This window comes from Cardiocondyla obscurior, linkage group LG18 (assembly GCF_019399895.1).
Source record: "Cardiocondyla obscurior isolate alpha-2009 linkage group LG18, Cobs3.1, whole genome shotgun sequence".
NCBI lineage: Eukaryota > Metazoa > Arthropoda > Insecta > Hymenoptera > Formicidae > Cardiocondyla > Cardiocondyla obscurior.
In genome coordinates, this window is record NC_091881.1 from 4,022,364 (window position 1) to 4,040,781 (window position 18,418).

At 47.5% G+C, this 18,418-nt stretch overlaps 1 protein-coding gene across 2 annotated transcripts in view; it reads left to right on the forward strand.

The window, feature by feature from the left end:
- Positions 1 to 18,418, forward strand: part of LOC139109826 (GATA zinc finger domain-containing protein 14) — a 290,995-nt gene that overhangs the window by 192,740 nt on the left and 79,837 nt on the right. The gene's annotated exons all lie outside the window — the stretch shown is intronic.

The following is an 18,418-nucleotide window of genomic DNA, read 5'->3' on the forward strand; positions in this document are numbered from 1 at the left end:
CGAGGATGTTCCCGCCGTGGCTGTCAACGCCGTTGACGGAAATACGCGTGAGGAACACGCGTGGAAAACCGAGCGTCTTGCGCCTCCACCCTTTCCCCCCCGCGAAATCAGCAGCGTAGCGGCGACAGAAGCGTATCTGCGCGACGGTCCGGGACTGAAAAAAACGAGACGGTCCTCGTAACGATCGATGACGTTATTGAAACGTTTAAGCAGTTGACGGACCTCCCTTGGTCGGGGCTAAACGTGAACGCGTTGGAAAAGGCGACCGCGCTTAGGCGTAATTTCTCTTCAACGTCGGGACCCTACTTCGGTCGTTTATCTCGCTGCGGCGCTAGTTTGCGGAGGAAGCAAATCGGTATTATTTTTCTCAGTGCCTTTCGCTCGAGGGGGAATAATGTTACGACTCGCACGGTCGTTTTCGCGCAGAAAGTAACTTACGAAAGGACGACCGGGGGGCCTCCGGTTAGCGACGGCGAGGTGTCCACGAATGCAAAGCGCGGCACGTCCGCCGCGCGAGCGGAAAATTCAATGTTCCCCGGTGGATTTAATGCAGTCCTCACCGATTGGCAGATACCGCGGGCTCAACAGTGCCAAATCGTTTCATCAGAGCGCACACGCACGATACATTTCTATGGTCTACTTTGAATATATCGCGGAGCGAGCCACGGTGCTATTTACGTCGGCAATTTATCAGCGCGCCGGCCAATCGAAAACCTAACGTGTCATTGTGGCGCAATGACGAATGAAATTATCGCGGATTATTTTTCATCTTTAGAATCTTTCCCAATCAATTGGCTGGTTAATATTGATTCCTATAAATTTCTTTTCTTTTCAATTTTATCATCGCTGATACTTTTCTCACGTAAAAATTGAAATTAATCCGCAAATAAATAAGTAAAATAAAAGAAACGCTTTAAATTATATATTTGAAAAAAAAAAATCATAATTAATTCTATAAAAATCGGAAAGTCGTATATTTTCGTCTGTACTTTTCGGGAGACTCGAAATGACATAAAACGTAGAGCTATCTAGATCGCAGCTGGTGAGACGCCGAATAATTCCGTCGGATCGGCGCACGAGGCGGTCGGGAATCCTATGTATTTACCTTCCGTGACGAGAAAGAGACGTGCCGCCTCCCCTGATCGGCCGATCCGAATTTAGATCAGATCGAGGAAAACGAGAGGCCAAACGAGAGGCCAAACGCGCGCGCCACGTGCCCCACGTGCGAAGATTACCGGCAGATATGTGTGCACGCATTCGCGTATACGCGCGTTACACGCAGCCAGATCTATCTCTCTCTCTTTTTCTCTCTCTTTCTCTGTCTCGCGTGCGTGTATGCGTGCTGCGTATATACGACACGAGCCGTCGATCTTGATGCCGGCGGCCTATCTAGATGAGATACCGCGATTAAGATACACACGCCCTCCGAAATCCGAAGTCTGAAATCCGAGCGAGATGCGACGGCGACAACGCCGGAGAGACGATCTACCGTGTTACAGGTTGCCCCAGGTCGCTCAATCCGATAGCGCGACGAGTTACTTTCTGGCCTGCCACCAGCCGTTCTCGCGTCGCTCCTACGCTAATTGCGGCCGGATACCGGCAATCTTCTTGTTTACATCGCACGCTCGACGATGGGTGGATTTTGCGCGGCCTCAAGCCTCCACCGGAGATGTATGTTACAGATACGTAACAGTCGAGCCACGCGTTCGAAAATATTAGGACTAGAAAACCTCTACCTTCCGAAAACGTAGAAATGAAAAATCGGTATACATATATATTTTTTAAATAAGACGTTCGCGCGATAATATTATTAAAAAAGAAAATTATTTTATAAGTCCGTACGCGCACGTAAGTTTCGTCACACGAAGTTAATTTTAACGAGAGCGTAATCCCTCGATTTTAATCTCTTGGACAGGAACGTGTAATCATTTCAGGAAGTGTTTCAATCGACAAAGCGCTCTTGGCAATACATTTACCAACTTTTTCGCAAGAGCGCCATCGTGATGTAAAACTCATTGAGATACCAACGCGGCCGGTGTATCTAATCAATCTACCATCGAGGGGGGACTTGCATAATCGGCGCTCTTCGCGCGTTTTCCTCCTTTGTTTCAATCGAATTAAAAATCCTGGGAGATCGCGACGATAGTGTCCGCCTGGACGACGCTCGTCCGGGAGCGAGGGAGAAAGGGACGGGACGCGTTCGATTAAGCGGAAGCGAAATATTGCAATCAACATTTTCTGATGGTAGATAAAAGCGCGCTCGCGCTCGCGCAAGCCGGCGCATGAAACGCTCGCAATTTTTCGCGAGGATTCCTCTGTTACCAGATCGGGACTCGACGTTTCTTCCGTGTATGCGCGCGCGTACGTACGTGTACGCGCGATGATACGGCGGCTGCAACGGGAAAGGGAGTTCAGAGGGGAAAGAGCGAGAGAGAAAGATAGACCACGTCACCGGCAGGGTAGGAGAAGCCGCGGTGTGGGGTGGCGGCGTTGCCGGGTTGCCGGGTGGCTGGAGTACCCGGCGGTGTGTACAACAGAACAATCTGTAGAAGCTTGTCCAGGACGAGAGAAGTCCGTAGATCAGCCAATCAGATAGGCATACCCCCTCTCGTCCATTGTCACAAAATGGCGGCCCTAAATCAGCCTGACTCCGCCTATTGCGCTCCCCCACCTGGAGCGCCTCTAGCGGCACGTCATGAAAAACTCCGCCTATCGATTCATTTTTACCGCTCTTGTTTCTCTGTCTCTTGCTCTTTCGCTCAATCTCTGTCTCTCTCTTTTCTCTCTCTTTTTCGGTCTCTCGCACTCTCTCACTTTTGCTCGCTCCGTTCCTCGCGTTCCTTCCAGAGTTCCCGTGCAGGTCTTCTTTTTCTATCTTGCAATGGCTATCTCGCTCTCTCTCTTCCCCCGCCCTGCCTCTTCTCTTTTAACAACCGGTCTCTGTTCCGCCGCGCGATATACGCAGAGCTACCGTGTCCATTCGCGTGTCTCGTCGTTGCCGATCTCGTTCGCCTCTTCTTTGACATCGCCATTTTTTTTTCGCTGCCTCTTTACCTTCCCTTCTTCTGACGCACGAAGTGCCGATTCGTTCGTTGGCAATGTTCGCGAACAAAGAATACATTTAATGATTTACTTGTCGAGAAGTAAGCTTTAAAAGATTCGCGCAACACAAGTTCTACATACGATTAAAATTGATAAAAATTATTTGAAATTAAAAGAAATATTATTAGAATTAATTTTTATTAACATAACAAACAAAATTTTGATTCTTTTCGACTCTATTAAAAAAAAAAAAAAAGAAACTGATCGATAAGAAATTCAATTTTTCCAGAATTTTTCCCAGGACGGTCTTGTCTTTAGTCGCTGTCGCTTCGATGCGCGGACCGGTCGATGTTTCACGTAGATATTTTTCTGCTCTGATTTTTATTCGGAGTCGAACTGGGGGAGGACGTCGGAAAATAGTCATAAATTACCTAACTACGTGAGTTTTTGAACCGCGGCGATATCGGTGCCTCGGATACTCGGCGCCGATTTATTATTCTCCGCTGAAAATACGTGCGACGAGTACGGCCGGAAAGAAGGAAACCCCTTTTGTTTTCCCTGGCCCTCTCGTTACGGAAACGTCTTTCGGAAACGTCGATACTTTCACGGCGATATCGTTGCGGAAAGAGAAACGATAGGCATCAATATATTGCACAATAGTTGTCGAGTTAACGAGCAGCGTTGAAGAAATTCTAACGAAAATTGTTTCATCCAAGAAATTATTATTTCTGAAAATGAAAGCTTTCCTTTCTTTTTTACCTCTCGCGATGTATTTTATAAATTATTATACGGCACGCAATAAAAAGCGAATTTTTTTTTCATAAGTAAAGAAATTTATAGTATAATATATAAAAATCTACAAGAGATTTTTAAATACCGTGCGTTAATAAATTGATATAATATATTTTAATATAAAATAATAAATTATAATAATTAATATATTAGACGGCCGTACGTGGCCGTGCATTTTTCACGCACGGACCTCCTTCATGTAGAAAATCACAATCCCTCCTTCATTGGTCGGCGTAACCGGCGATAAGGGACTTCGGATAAAAGACTCGCGTTTAGAAAAGTAAGTGAGCACGTCTGTGTGAGCGTCGAAGGAGCGTAGGAAGTGGCGAAAATAAAGAGAGTGGAGAAGAGGGGAAAAAAAGCAGACCGAAGGAGACTGGAGCAGCAGTTCTCCAGGGTCTCCTTTCAGATAATGCGGGATGCCGTTTCCCTTTTTTTTCTCTCTCTCTCTTTTTTTTATTCTTTCCCTCCTTGACAACGCCGGCCGTCCTCCCAAAAGTCAAATTCGCGCCGATAATAACTTTTTCCACGGATTTCCTTTTGTTTGCCCCTCTCCTCGGAAACCGCAGACGGGTTCTCGGTAAAATTTTGCTCTCGAAACTTGTGAATAATGGATTAAACTGTCCGATTATTCGACGATGCCGCGCGAACTTTGCGATAGCTCGCGATTACGGACTTGGATCTCGCTATTTTGATTTTTGTTTGAACGATGCCATAATTGCAGCACAAAGAAAAAAAAAGGATAAAAAAAATAGAAAAAGATAATAAATCCGGACAGCTTCGCGTCCAGTACTGCAACCAGAGTAAACGAGTAATCGCGTAACGCGGTAATTTGCAATGGACATGAAAGTGGCACACGAGGGAGCAAGAAACTCATCAAGATAGCGATAGAATATTCACGTTGTATTTTCATTCAGCAGGAATCGTCGAAGGTGAAAGACACGGGAGTAGTTAACGAGTTGCAGCTTTCTTAATTGCGCTCCGGATTTTTGTTAAACGCACCCATTAGCTTCAAGGTTAACGGCTTATCACGCCGGCTTATCGCGTCGGGGAAGCGAGCGGGTTAACTAACACGCTCGGCGAATTGAAGTTATGACAAGTAGGTAACGTTGGTACGGCACGTCGATTCGCCGGCATATTTTTCTTATTAACATTGATTTAGAAATGAATGCCGGGTGTCACACAGTCGGTCTTTTTTTTTTTATTTTATTTTTTTTTTCCGTCACGGACTACGGCGACAGGGTTTTCCGCATGAATGACGCGCCGAGCGTATTTATCACGGCCAGGGGATGAATAGACGATAAATTTTACGAGGATTTCGTGATCTGGAGGCGGTTAATTAAAGAAGCCAAAATCGGGGCCGCTCCACCCACCTCGCCCTCCAGCGTCCTGAAGTTCCTTACGACTTCGCTCGACGGCGAGGGAACTTTCCTACTTCTTTAGAAGTTCCTGGCAGATTTACCGTCTCCTAATAAATCGCCGGGACGATTAGAATTAATGCCAGATTAATTCCAACGGCCTTGATAAATTCTTATCTCGCGACCGCTCTTTCCTCCGGGCTAAGAACGTAGACTTTATTCGGGAAGAGCTCGCGATTCTTTCCCATACTTTTTTTCCCCCTTTTTTCTGCCGTACGTTTGTAGAAAAAAAAAAAAATATTTAAAAAAATTAAAAAATGACAGTCACAAATTCACGTCGTAAAAAAAAAATAAAACTGCGTTATGACTGTCATTGTTCACGATCGCAAAAGATGTTCGTTCAAAGAAAAAAATATATATAAAAAAAAAATTAAAAAAAAAGAAAATAACTGGATGCTGCGCTGTAGTCGCAGATAGCATCTCGGCGTGTCAGAATTAATTAAATTACGGGAACTATTAATATTCTTCACGTAGTAATCGATATGAGCCGAGCGTACCGGCGAGAAGATAAACGGTAGGACGCTTGTCTTACATTCTATTTCTCTCGCGGTCTTTTTCCTATCGCGACGATTGTGTTGGATCGCCGATCCGCCGGTCGACGATAACGTTACGGCGCCCGATGATCAGCTTGACGATCGCCGGGATAAAGGAACCGGCCGCGTATCGTTCGCGTCGGTCAACCGGCACGTATTTTCGGGGTATTAAGTATCGAATTCTTGCCGAGTCACAGAGCCACTTAGGCGCGCTTCGCCCGCTTCCCATATTGATGGCCCGGGCGCGACGCACGGGTGCGACGGCAGGGTGAAACGTTTTTTTTTTTTCTAGTTGCTTTGTTTTAATTACGCACGGACGCGTGTCAGGAGTGCGAGCTGCGAACGCGCGAGGTCCATCCGGGAAACGGATGGTTTAAAAGAGTTGGTAAAAAAGAAGGTGGCAGGGGAAAAGGATGAAGGAGGCAGAGCGGCACCTGGCATCTCTGTGATTACGTTAATGCACCGACACGACGATGCGTTTTCTACAGCCGAAAGTTCAGCACGCTTCGCGTCTCTCTTCTCTTCCTTGGTTACAACTTTAAAAAGATTTTTTTTTTTTTATGGAATCTTGTTTAAGAAGAATCTGTTAATTTTTTTGTTTTTTATTTTCGAAGGACTGAAGTGATAGTTTAAATTATTGAAAAGATATTCTAAAACGAAACAATTCGTCTTAAATAATTTTTATGTTAATCGTAATTTTTTTTTCTTTTCATTCTTTTTTTTTCACTCAGCGTTTACGATTCCTTTTCTTACTTTCGATGCAAATGGGACAGATTCAGTTCACTCCGCGGGAATCTTCTACAAGCCGTGCAGTGAAAATATTTACATTGTTAACGGATCATCTCGCGTACGGTCGCCACTTTAACTTATCAGGACCATCTCGCGCGACAATGGAACAGTTTCCACCGGCAAGCGTGTGCGCGCGTGTATGTCGAAGAGAACGGGAACGAAGGGGCAGCGGAGGAGCAGTGTCGCCCTGACAGGTTTTGGGTGTGGATCAGCGATCCGCGAAGTTTGTACAATGCGTTCCTTGCACTTATCCAGGGTGTCACGACGCCGCGAGAGAAGGAAAGAGAAAGCGAGAGCCGAAAAGAGCTCATATCTCTCTCTTTCTCGCTCGTTCTTCTCTCGCATCTCGGAGAGACCAAAACAAACCACGCGCAGTATCCGTACAATATGTCCTACTACCTACCCCGCCCTTCCGTCCCACTGCTCTCGATCCACCTCCACCGCTTGCAGCGTTTCTCTTGGAAGAGACACAAAGCCAGGGCCCGAGAGTTATCTTGATGAACCCTAAGTACTACAAGACCTATTTGGAGGAGAGATAGATCCTAGTGGGGGTAGAGGGTGGACGGCGGGACACGAGGAAGAAAAGAAAAGAGATGAGAAGAAGAAAGGAAAAGAAAGAGAGAGAAAGAGAGAGTGAGAGAGAGGTATATCCATCTTGGAAAAGAGATCTTTCACGGTTGTCGATGCCACCGTGATAAGAAACTGCACATTCCCCGTTGCTACTCTTACTACTACCATTACTTTGTCGCCGCCGCGCCTCCTCGCCGCTCCGACCGCTGATCGGTGACAAACCACTTCGCGAAATGCCTTTCGTTCGACATCAATGACGAGAGTTGCGTAGCGCTAGGGCCCGAGAAACCACCGTCCAGCTTACGTTCGATCGCTGCGAACTCATCGTCCTAAGTGGACGCTAAATAGACGATGACGAAGCACGTCTTCGCGAACACTTCATGGATTCTAATTCAAATTTTTATTTGAAAAAAAAAAAGAAAAAAAATATGTATATAATTGTATAATTCGGAATAAATTATTAATTATTAATAATTAATTTTTTTTTAATATAAAATAATTATCTTTTCACTGTTTTTCCTATCCGGTTTGATTAAGATGCCCGAGCTGCGTTTAGATATTTTTGATAATTTTGTATAAACGGTGATCGATAACTATGCTGCTGATCGACAAGCACGACTCGTTTGAGAAAACGTCGGACGTGGCACGCGCGTCTATTACCAAACGAAGACAAGGCAAAAAGCATTGTAAAAAGTTATCCACGACTGTCGGCGCTTGAACGCAAAAGGTTCGAGAAATAGTCCCATAATGGTGCGGAGACGTCACGCGTTAGCCTGCTCGCAATCCGACACGGTGATATTTTTAAATCCCGACGAACGCACGCCTCGTCACAGCCTGGTCGCCGGTCGCCGCTCTATTTTACGGACGAGTCCGGGTGACGCCGCCGCCGTCACGGCGTCTCAGGCGAAATTGTGTCACCTTATTGCCTGCGTAGCGAAAACGCGTCAATCATAAATCATGAGTCTTCAATCGCACCTCGGCCGAACGATTACCGGAACGCCTCGCATACTTCTCTCTCGCCGTAACTCTCTCTTATTTCTAAAATCGAAATAAAACAATACGACACCCGATCCTCTCTTCCGAGCTTCGACCAGCTGATCGCTAAAAAGACCGAGGATCGTCTCGCTTTAAAATAAAACAAGAGCTCCCGACTGTTTGCCGACTAAATACATTTAAGATACATTTTGATTACGCACTGAAATCCCAACGGAAATATCCTCACGTCTCTTTCCCGTAGAATTCCCTTCGAACGTGCACCTATATCTGAGTACAAGATCTGCGTCTACGCTCGCCGTTTGTTGAACGCGACAACCACCTATTGTTAAGGATTACAATAGTTGCGAGCAACGCGAGGGAGACGGCCGGGCCGAGAGGGGAGGGCCGGCCGTTCACAATTACGCAATTACCGTTTGTAAATTAAATGGGGCGCCGCGGATGTGTAAACAGGTAGCGGACGAGAACCGCGCCACGTGATAGCCGATGCAAAGTAGATTTCCGGAGGAGCGCGATTATCTACCTCGTCGGCGGATAGTCGGAGGCCTGCAACCCCTTCCCCGTATCCGAAGATGGCCTAAACGGCCACTTATCTCGTTGCTGGTCCCGGCCGCAGATAAGAGCCACTACATCGTGGTTTTACATCGTGTCGGGGCGTGTCGAGGATACATCCGGCCCGGTTCTTTCCTCGTTTGTTCAAAATTGAAGTTTATCGATGCGCACGTAGCCTTATCTTCGGCTCGAGGCGTGGTCACTCGCTCTCCCTTTCTCTCCTGCTTCTTTCAATTTTTTTTTCTTTTTTTTTCTTTTTTTTCTTTTGCAAACCACACGAGAGAAAATTGATATTTGTTTTATTATTTTCTAATTCGGTATTTTATATATTTAAAAAAAAATTAATATACGAGGATTTAAATCACTAAGTTATTAATTACGAGATTAATTGCGCGGGATAATTTAAATAACGAGGTGTGAAATAGCAGCGCGAGGGTGATACTACTTTAGTAATCTTTCTAATCGCATCATTGCATTACGTTGAAAACGCAGGCTCGCGCCGTTCTTTAACGACGGCTGCGAGAGAAGCTGCACAGCCGAGGCCTCGCTCTCGGGAGCACCTAGGCGCCCTCCCTTCATTTTGTTGTTCGCATTAAGCTCCAGTTAGCGGCGAACCTCTTACCTTAATTCCCGGGTATAGAGGACCCTCCTGTCATTCGCCTTGCCCGATTTTTGATGTGGCTCTGCTGGCCCTAATACCTAATTTGAAAAGTTTCGCAGGGCGAGGTGTACCCGGCTTAAAAGTGCCAGGTACCCCGCAACAATCTCGCTTTTCCCTTCTGTGTTTTTTCCCCCAAGTCCACCCCGAGTGTCGCAATGTCTTACGTATCCCATTGTCCGCGCCGCGTATATACGAACTTCGTAAAGGAGAAAAGTGTGCGGGGGGGCGCCAGGCACCCTGCCTGCGCTAGAAGACACTCCTAGGAGACGGCAGCGAGATATACTCCCGCATACCCTTGGCGCGAATACCACGGTTTTATGGTCGCCCGTGCCTGATTTATGGGACGGTACCAACCCCCGTAGAATATAAAAACGATCTCGTGCACGTAAGCCGGTCTCTCCGCCACCTTCCCCCAGCCCCTCGTCACCGACCTCCTTTCTTGCACTCCCGAGGGGTTGACGAAGAGGATCGGAATTTTCAAGACATATCTTTTCAGTCGGGCGCCTGGTTTGCGTTATTATAATTCTCGTTGTAATTCTTTCTCCTTTCCAACAGAAAATATTGATCGCGATTATTTTTCTTGAATATATTTCTTAAACATACGCTTCATACGATCGACAGACGAGCTAGATAATTTTTATTTTATTGATTCGCCGGGGATATATTCTGAACTGCGGATTATTTGTTTGCCCGGTGGTACATTCCGCCCTAACGACTCGAGGAACTCCCCCGGAAGTCCACTCTAATTTCTATCATTAAAACTCAATCGCTTCTCGTGCGTTCGCGTTGAAAAATCAGGTTCTAATTATACGCTCGGCCGAGACGCGTTAATTCCGACGAGTTGCATTCTAACTGTCGAGCAGCTGCATTATTATGCAGTTAGTTCGACGATTTTTAATAAAGCATTATTGAAAAGTGCAACAATTATTTTAATTAAATTTTTTTTTTAATATATATTGTATCGAAATGTATTTGACGCGTTTAATTAATTTACTCAAAATTGGTATATAATTAAAGATAAATAAAGTGGGCCCTTTTGATGTTTGTTGGAATTTACTTCACGAGAAATTGTTTCGCAGCGGGCGAGAACGGACTATCGCCCGCTCTAAATAAAGTAGCATGCGCAACAATGACAACCATATATTAGACAGTCGTAAAATAGAGTCTGGACAAGCAGCTCGTGCTCGATAACGAGGTGGGCGTGACTCATTTCGCGTTAGCGGAGAGCCGAAAAGTCAAAGCCCACGAAAATCGCCTACCTCGAAAAGGATTTGTGTCCTTCCTCATCCCACTATTTTCTATCCGCCTGCCGCGGCCCAACATTTTGCGGAATCACGATGCCTAGGAACGTAGGAGTGAACCATTGTCTTCGGCTACCTAGTTCTTTCTTCAGTTCTTTCGACCACGACAGCAGGAAATTTAAAGCGCGTCGAGTATTTTCTCTGAATAGAATAATTGGCTTACAAAAAATTAATATACTGAAAAATAAAAAAGGCGAATACTCAAATTTATGACAGTCTTATCAATGTCAATTTTGGAATTCACGCGGTTTTTAAAATAAAATTAAAAGGAATATCCTAGGCTTGAGAGTTGTATTATCGAAAAAAATACCTCAGCTCTCTCATCTCGAAATGTCAAGCGCCGTTAATTTATCGCGCGGAACAAAGCTGGCCAATGCTCTATTGATTCGCGCGCGTGGCCTTTGCGTAAACGATATCGCGGGGCAACGCACTCGTCGACGCGATTGTTTAAGAAGTGGCCCGCATTAAACGCTTTTAGCCCTCTCGGCCGAATATAGATGTCGATAGGGCAGATCTTAGTCCTTCTTAAGGCACCGCCACTCGAGGGCAACGAGGGTGAAAAAGGTAACTCGAGTTTCACAGCACGTCGTCGAGTAGAGCGCCTTTTCACTGCGAACCTACGAGCGACTTTCGAACTTTTCTCATTGTCAGGTCACGAAACGCGATGACGTCTCCATCCAGAAGAGCTGGCCATTATCAGAAATACACCGGCCGGCCGGTCTCGCCGCGTCGAACGTCTCTCGCAAAATGTAATCGCGCCTGTAACCCGTCCGGTACGATATTTGTCTTAAGATAGGGAACTCACCAACGCAAATGAAACTCACCGGCGACGCGCGGAAATCCCGGCAAAAGGGGTCTGTTGGCGTCAAACTTCGGAGGAGTCGTTAAAACGACGCGTTCATTACGGACGTCGGTCCCGCTGATAAGATCCGCTCCGCGCGATAGGCGGTGAATTTCGAAATCCGTGACGCGGACGGACGGACGGACGTACCGACCGCGCAGGAGAATCCACGCCGGCGAAAATTAATTGGCGAACGGCGTATTTATGCGTGCATTATGCAACGCGGTGGATAAGACTTTCGGGACGGGGCCCACCGGCCGGGCTAATTGAAACGCCACTGCGCGCGAGATAAGCCCCATTGCGACGGAGAGTTATGAGACAATATTATGAGGCGCCGTACGTCAAGCCCAAAATTAATTTCGGCCATCGCTTTGCGCGCCGGGCCGCAGATAGTGGTGAGTGCCACTCTCGGCGTCATTACGACGAAGCCGTATCATCCGCTCGTCGGTCGCCTATGTCTCTTTCTCGATGTTATCCGACGTTATTGAATTCAATACTCGCTCGTACCATGACGCTCGCCAGCGACATAATTTTCGTCGAGACAGACCGATAATGTAAGGCCAGGCGGCATAATGATTACTCGCGTGAGTTATTACCTTCGAGAAAACGTATCTTTTCTCCTAAAATCTCGAAGTATAAATTGCCCCCCTTGCCAAGGAAATTATCGCGAAATCTTTTCATTAGAACGTATGCACGTGCCATTTTAATTCGACGTCTTAACACACTTCGGATGGAAATTGAGTATTTCATATTTAAAATCTCGTACGCGCGTCTGTCGCGCCGTCGACCTTCGCGCGTTTGGAAAAGAAATCTTGGAGCTGTTGGTGAACCTCGCAAGCGTATCCCTAGGCGTACTCTAAATATCGGCTGATCAAGATAAAGAGAATCGCACGCATTCCGCGTCTAGGAATGTTCACGGCGTGCATAGGGAAGCCGTTAGTGCCGTCGTTAATGCAACGTACGGCGCGCCGCATTAAACGGCATTTCCGAGCGTCTGCGTGTCGCTCGTTAGATTGATTTGTCGCTTTATTAGATCTTAGCTTGCGCCGGCATTCGGCGACATTATGCGGCATCGGTCGGCCCGGATTTGCAATTTGCGTAAATTAGACGATTGCACGCTCTCACCCGTTCTTCCCGCCCCCTTCTCTGGCGATTTCGCTCCCTTACCCCCTTGCCCGTCTTCGTTTCTCCTCACCATCGGCTAGCACTCGCGGTAGCGCGGCTCTAATGGCACGTGTAATCGTCCGATAATTTGCACCGCGCACTTTGACTTTGGCGTTAATTGACCCTCCCCCTCTCCCTGTCGCGCTAATTAACGAGACGCCGGAGTTTACGGCGCGGGAATACTCGCCGCTCGAGATATCGACGCGCCGGACCGATGCGAGCCGCCTAATCGCCGTAGATTAAATTTGCCGGACGGCAAAAGTCTCGCGAGATTAAAAAAAAAAAGTTTTCTATCACCCCTGAGATTTTTTTAAATCTGAAGTGTTTTAAATATTACTTTCTATTTTATTTTATTTTTTTCTTAGACGTTTTACGGACTTTTCTGCCTTCGCGTTCTAAGTCGACGTTCGGTAAGCGCCCTTTCTTACTTCGCATCTCATCAGGAAAAATTAATCGGCCGAGCGAGAAACTCGGGACGTATTTCACGGCTGCGGTGCCGCCGTCCACCTGTATATATCCGCGCGCGACCGACGCTCGTAAATTCGACGGGTGACGGCGCAATGGGCCGAAAAGCACGCGCAGTCGGTGCGCGACGTGCGTAACCGTTGCGTATACAGTCGACGGCGCGATATCGGCGCGATTAAGAGTCGGGGAACCGCGCAATCGGCCATCCCGCGGCGCACATTAAGGATCGATTTCACCCCGTCGTCGGCGGGCCCACCCGCCGGGGCCAATTGGCCGAGTCAAATGTCCGTCGCCCATCTGCTCGGCAAGTGCGAGGTGACTTCAGTCAATGTCTATGTACCTAAACAGAGCCGCCGCACCGCGCGGTGTTGACATCACAATTATTTCATCGGTCCTCCCAAGGGAACGTCCTGATGCGATTACGCGACCATCTGCTGGACGGGCGCATAATGTGCAAGCAACGCGGGCGGAATCACGACTAAACGAAAAGTAATCGGCTTTATTTTTAGTTTTGCAATTTTTTTTCTGAAAAATTCTCGAGACGCGCGAGTCCTCATCGCGTGAAATAATGACTCCGAGCTTCGTCGCGCGGGTACCTATATCGCGAAGGCGTGGATACGAAAAAGTCGATACACCGCTCGGAAGGAGGAGAAACGGAACGAGGGACGGGAAGCTTGCGAGATAAAGTGCGGAGCGTGCGAGACAAAATTCATCCCCCCCGTAGGTTTCAAAAGGACGTCGGGACCAGAAAAGCGGGGGAGGGTTGAGCGCCGGCAAGAGGCATAAATCAGACGGGCACCCGAAGGTACCGCGGAATACAAAACAGAAGAAGGATCGCGCTCCGCGCTGGCGTCGCGACGCTAGAAAGAGGATCTCAGAGCGACCGACTATTTTCCAATAATTTACCCCCGGGATGGTGGGCGACGGGGAACGAGGGGGTCCGACGGGTGGCGGTTTTCCGGCAGCAGCGTAAGAGGAGGAGGACAGGGATGTTGGAGGGTGCACCAGAGGGGGTTGGGTGCCTACTGCTAGAGAGCAGGCGCCGAGCGCACACGACTGACACTATCGCGGCCATAAATACTGGGGAGCAGCCTCTGACGTCACCCACCGGGGGCCCGATATTATACTTTATCTCGAAACTAATTCCCCGCGAGCAGATTTATTGCAAGAAAGGGGTGAAAAAATACATCTTCTCGGCCCACGGGCCACCCGCTCTTTTCCCTTCCACCTTCCCCCTCGGTTTACCCCGGCGTCCCCCGCTCACCTGACTTATCGCGCTAATGCAAAGACACTTAATGCTGAAGTAAAGAAGTTCGCGAGGGGCAATGTTGAGGTTTCGTTCTCCGAAGGAAATCTCTTCCGATTTGCTATGACGACTTTTACTACGTTTTTTTTTCTCTCTTTCTCTCTCTCTAATCGACGCTTCTTTTAATTTGTACAAGAAAGCTTCTGTAAGAAATTCAACTCTATGTTAAACAACAAATAATTTTCGGCAAGTTCTTAATCAATTGCGGCGTTTGCGTTGCGTGCCGCTTTTATTTCTCCCATTTTCTCCTAAAGAAATCGTAATTCACGTGCAATAAATTCGGGGACACTCAGCGATCGCTGACTGAATTTTTCAAGTTAATTTTTGAAAAACATTTCCTGCCCGCGATTAGTAATGGAATATTTTTCTGATTGTACAAATATACGGCGGGAAACGGAGTGTATACCGTGTAGAACGCGTATGAAGGCAACAATATATATCAGAGATATCGGTGTTATCTCTAAAAGATATATTGTACAGTAACTCGTATACTTTGGCATACAGGTATGCACGCGAAAACGGACATTTTTACGAGAAACTCGCGCGTGGTGCGCACAAACGCAGATCTAGGCGATACCGTGCTCACCGCCACGAGAGCGTTCTTCCCGCGCGGAACATTTCATTGGCGTTTTCACGTAAAATTATTTTCGCGCTCGCCGAATCGCCTTTAATCGTTCGCATCTTTACGACGGGCCGATGATTATCAGCACGGCCGCAGGCGTAATTAAAGAAAGGCGGACGCGGTGGGCCACGGGCCGAGGGAGACTGTTTTTTTTTTTTTTTTTTTTTTTTTTGGCCACGAAGAGATCCACCGGCGCGATATCCTTATCCCGCGTTTTCCTCGCGTAACAGGTAAACTCCGTGCCCAATGAAACGGTTTAATAACTGCGGGACCGCCAATAGAAAACGCCCGGGCGAGATTCGCCGACCGGGACAGGTCCAGAAATATGAAAACCTCGGGGAGAAGCAACCCTTCCTCTCCCTTACCCCGTGATGTGCATCTACATGTGTAAGTGGTGGGCCGCCGGGCGAAGGGGTCACTCCGCGTTTGCTGGTATTTCGCGCGGGCACACATACGGGCCGCATCTTCACACACGACCCGGAGAGAGAGAAAGAGAGTGAGAGAGCCCCCGAGGCGAGTCGCGTTTTACATTTTTATTCGGCTCGCTCTTTTTTTCCCGCCCTCGCGGTTGCCCGGCCGCGCAATCTCCCCCGCGTTCGGTGGCGCGCGCGAGTCGGCGAACGAACGAGCACACAATCAGGCACCCCCTGCCAGTCGCTCCTTTCCCCTTTTCCTCCATCCCTGTGCCGGCTTGCCGCCGCCCTTACTAGAGACGGTATTTCACGTTCAAAGCGCCCTTCGCCTCCCCCTCGCGGTCTCCCGATTCCACGGACCCTCTCGCTTCTCGGCCAACCCCCGACCGCGCATCGCGGGCTCCTGAGCGACCCTCCCGCTATCTCTGGAAAGAATATAAAACATGGATCGTACGCGTAACTGCATACGCCGCCGCACACGTGTGTCAGGTACGCGCGCGCGCGCGCGACCACCGGCTTTAATTTAAAAAATAATTAAACCACAAAATTAAACGCGCCCACCCTTGGTGTATACTTTTGTTTTTCCTCGCGTCGTTTCGGCCGGCGGGCGCCCGTATCGCGGAGAATTGGAGGAAGAGGGAACATTCGTGACGAGAGATTTTCTTTCCTTCCTTTCTCCTTCATTTTTTAATTTTTTTTTTTTATTCCGACTCTTCCTTTTCCGCGACTCGTCTTTTCTTTATCGACTTTCGCCTTCTCGCGTACTTTTAATTCTCAATCCTATCTCGCGAAGCTTACGGAGAAACGAGCGGAATGCGGAGAACGAGCGGCGGTTCAAACGAACGTTGTCGAGTGTCGCGCGTGTGACTACGTTTCTCGTGAACGATAATTGAAAGCACGGAGAAGATAACACGCGGATAAAAAGTTTGCGTCTTTTCAATGCGTCGCGGACTTGGAAATATATTTACAAGTTTGCATTGAGAGCCGGACGTTTCGGAAGACCTCGCTAAACGCGAATTTCTCTTTCGTGACGAGACACTCGGTTTTGTTGACGTCGACTCAAAGTCATTGACCCCGTAGCGATCTTATCCGGGGCTGTATATAGAATGTTGGTAGGATTTTACGATCCTTTGCGATAAATCTGGACACATTTAGATCGTGCTACATAGATAGATTAGAGAGATTAGAGAGGTATTGTTTGTTTACCACGTGCCCAAAGACTTTTTTTATTAAGAAAAATTACTATTACTATTAAAAGTTTTCTCTAAAAATCTTACAAATCTTCTGTTAGTAAAATACTTTCGTTATATTGAAAATATATTATCGTTAACAAGCAGAAATTCGGTCGTAATGAGACTTCCGCTTAGCTAGTTAAAGAAAATAAAATAACGCACGACGCGTTAATAAAACTTCTCTCTTTCGACGACGAAGTATAACGATAAATAAAAGACAGATACGGGGAAAATTGTAAGGCGCTTCTTTGGCGCCATACGATATTTGTTATCTCGCGTAGGATCACGAAATCCTCTCGGAGGGTCAACCGCGATTTCTGTCGCATCGCTGCGAAAATCCGGGGAACGTCCCTAAACTGGAACGGGCACATTGTCTCAGGTATTGTCGACACGGAGCGGGCAACTGCATTTTTTTTTTCCGCACCCGAAACCGAAAGATTCCTTTAAGCCTACCTCCATCGGGCCACTCGACGTCGACTGTAAAGCCTCCGGGGGCTTTCCAGGTGGGACTGCCCGCTGCGACGGAGCCCTTAATCCGTCGGTGAACAAAAAGAGTTGCACCGATATAATGAGAAGCTCGTAATGCGAGACTATTGTCCTGGACAATGCCCGGCCGCGTTTAAGCTCTGTAAACATTGCTGCCTTCGACAACCCACTTGAATTTTTCCTCAGTTTTCCCGATGCTTAAAGTAAATTACGCTATACACGCCGGGAGCGGCCGAGTCCTCGAGTATACGATCTTCAACACGAACGGACTCTCGCCGCAACTTCTTCGCGGGGCCACGTCCGCATTGACATTCCGCGCGCGGCGCACCCGGGCGCGTGTGTACGTGACGCATTACTCGATGTAATTATTATTCAATATATGTATCAGCGGAATTATATCAGTTTCCTTGAGAAGCCGGCAATTTACTCGCGCACTGCGGAATTTACGAGTGCTGCTCACGAAAATAGCCTGGCCGTTGTCTAATTAACATAATCGTACAATTATGTCGAGTTCGGTTTACCTTATAATATTTTAATCGCCTTTAATAACGGATCGCGACAGGGCAAAGGGAAGACGAGAGGCCGCGTTTGAAAACGAGACGCGCTGGCATTTCGTGCCAATTTTTTTTTTCTTTTGCCCGATATCAATGAATGGCAGAAAATCGCCGAATCTAAATTCGATCGGACGCGACGTCGATAAGTCTAGCGAGGGCATCAGCTGTTAAACGGCCTCAGGTGCCTCGCACCTGATGCACCTGCGCGGCGGATATCACTGCGATCGGTCGACGTACAACGCGTCTACATTCGATATTGTCACCTGCAGGAACCGACGGAAGCCGTTTCATGTAGCAATCAATATGCCGATACCAATGTGCCGATTTTAGAAACTTTCGAGCGCGGAATGCCAAGCCAATAGACGCGTTTTCATTATTTAAGAAATAAATTCATTTCTCTGCGATACACAAATTCTATATAGTTTCGGGAATTTATAGAACGATCTCTATTGAAGCGAAATCTTTTGGAAACGCGCCGCGAGATGATTAAGAAAAAAGAAAGTAAGAGAAAGAGAGAGAACTTAATTCGCATTCGACGCGCATACGGTCACGCTTTCCTGACGAGGAGAAAAATGTGCGCGCATCGTTGAGACGTCAATAAACGTGCGGGCTGCGCGCGAGACGTGATAAGATGGAAGAAAACGAGAAGACGGAGTGCATCGAGGGTGCATCTACGGTACGAAT